Below are 2,806 nucleotides of genomic sequence, written 5' to 3'. Positions count from 1 at the left end.
CTTAAAAATACTGGCCTACATTCACATTGTTTCAAAGACACAAGGAAAATTACAAACTTGAAGATCATACACTTATCTAAAATCTTTACTTGTATTTGATGACAAGTCTGACAGGTGTACGAGCTCCCTGCCTAGGTCAAATCCATTTTATTTCAGGATGTGAAAAGCCATGAAGAGGTGACAGCCTGACTGGTGCCAGAGTTTTTCTCCCTATATACCCCTATTCTTGCATAGTTTTATCTTTTTAATAAGCAGTCACATATTTCTCTGTACATAGGAAAAGGGTGGGAAAATAATACAGAAACATCTATTTTTTACTTGTGGTATAGATAATAAAAGCTTAAAACCATCTGATCCATTAAAACATTCTTGTTAACAGTATTGAGACCCTCACACAGAATCCTCACTACTCCTAACATTAAAGAAACATGATGACTAACCAGAGAAAAGTTGATCTGGCTGCTCAATACTTGGCATGCACAAATTAATTAACTGCACCTATTAAGAGTGATAGAAATTCAGAGAAAGCTGGTGTAAATATGAGCAAACTCTTCTAGAAAGCATTTGAGTGAGAAGGATCTTCATTACTGATATAAAACTTCATTCCTGCAAATCAACTGCTCTCTCAAAGAATGACATCTTGAAAGAAAGCTATTTGAAGTGCTCTAGTGGAAAGACAGTTCTTCATTGTGGCAGGAAGACAGCAAGCTTTAGCTGCTCCACAGGAATTGCGCATCAAACAGTCCTAGACAAACACAAGCTTTCACTGCCATGAACAAAAATAAAAGAGATAAAGCAGTCCTCAGGTTCCAGGTAATGCTACAAGACTCTAGCTTGGTAGCACTGTGACAATACTGGAGATTTGGCACCCCAAAATTCACTTGCCCAGAGCCTTTTTAGTATGACCATGCTGAGTACCTGCAGAGACTTTTGATAAAAAGCAGAAACAGACTGAGAAACAGGCTCTATCAAATACAAATACTGAATCAGTGTACTCCACAATCTTCCATTTAAACATCTTCACTCTCCATATCAGAAATTTAAAAATGTTTAAAGCAGGAAGAACAGTTTTAATGAGCCACTTGAAATGCCAAGTTCTTCTACACAAAGTCCTCTTGAATTACTAGTTCTGAGATTTTACCTATATTAATTTATATCCAAAAATTTTAAAGGTGTGCTAATAAATATCTAGAGCCATTGTGCATTTTTAGTTTTTTCATAACCAACTTTTCAACTGAGCAGAACCCATCCACAGAGCATCCATCCATCCAACAGACACACACACAATAAGAGCAGCATAAAGATAAAGCAATATCTGTAAATTCTGGCTGTGATCCCTGCCAGCCTTGACCAGGACTTTTTACAAGGCTCTCAAAGGCGTATATGTCATTGGTAAAAGCCACTGCATGAATTATATCTATTTACTTTAAACCCTGAGGACAGTCATATGGAATTCTAGAACAGTACTGAGACTTTACTATTTTTAAAAGCTGCTTATTTCAAAAGCATAAGCATGATGTTAACACCACACTAACATAACAGAGTATACTTACTCAAAGTTTCATTTCCCAGCCTCCAGCTGTGAGAGGTGACGGTGTTTTCTTGTTGACCTAAACCTTTAAGTGATCCTTAGCACTAATTAGTGACATCATTAAATTAAATGTGAAGACATCCCTAAAGCTTAATAAACTATGATTGAAGATAAACAGCTAAGTTGTTAATATCTTTTGCATCAGCTGCAGAACATAATGTTCAGTAACAATCTCTAAAGCTGAAACATGAGAGGGTATTTCAGTTTAAGTTTCTATTCTAATCTTGCCTTGCTCTACCATGATGGGGAGAAAAAAAGTACTACTTCAAGTACCCAGTGCTTAGATGAGTTAAATCATGATGTTTTTGTAACACACCTCTGCCTCACCATAGCAGCAAAACTAGTCCATAATGATTTCCAGTTAAGCAGAAATTTTATAATTACATATCCCAATAACTGACCAGTGAGGGTAAAACCTCGTGGTTCAGTGCAGCTCAGACGTGTTCTGAGGACAGGTGTACAGCACAATTTGCTATAGGGAAATGGTACCAAAAGGAGCAGCTGAGGTAAAAGTTTGCTTTGACAAACATCCAGAGGTATTTGTCTTTTCCTCCCTTTAACATCAAGTGCTATAATGATTTTAATTTGGTGAGGGCAGAAAGGCTCGACCACATTTTCTCTTTGTTGAAGACCAAGTTTTATTGTTGAAAGTGCTAATTTGGCTCTCCGATAGGTTTTCACTTTCCCCATACTGCAGTATTCCACAAAGAACAGTCTTAGTGCAGTTAATCAACAATTCCAGCTCTCTGGACTTGAGGGAAGTTTGACAATTTACAGCCCCTGCCTATGTCAAGACTGACAGAAGACAGCTGTGCTGACCACGGCACCACTAAGCAGCCACACAAGACAGCAGTTCCTCTGCTTTTAAATGGGAGTTTAAGCCTTTCAGATGGATCTAATCTCACATGTAGATGGCAGGAGTGAAATTCTTGTTTGAGAATGGAGTAACATATGAAGAGAGTTTGAGATGTTCTTAGAACACCAGGAGTATCATAAAATGGTGCTTCTCCTATTTTTTGCACTCTTCCCTAAGCAAATGCAAATTGCCTAATTTGCACATGGGGACCATTTCTTAGGTTCACCATTCTTCTTGCTTTCCTCAATACAAATCTTGCCTTAAAGCTAAGGACTGTACTGGACATTCCATCTCAGAGTGACCAATCCTCCTTTGGGCAAACAGGCTTGAAGAATACAGGAGCAGAAGAAACAAATCCA

Source organism: Melozone crissalis, unplaced genomic scaffold (assembly GCF_028551555.1).
Source record: "Melozone crissalis strain CALT ecotype California unplaced genomic scaffold, PUWL_Pcris_2 ptg000006l_1, whole genome shotgun sequence".
NCBI classification, from domain to species: Eukaryota; Metazoa; Chordata; class Aves; order Passeriformes; family Passerellidae; genus Melozone; species Melozone crissalis.
Note: the sequence above shows the minus strand (reverse complement) of the source record.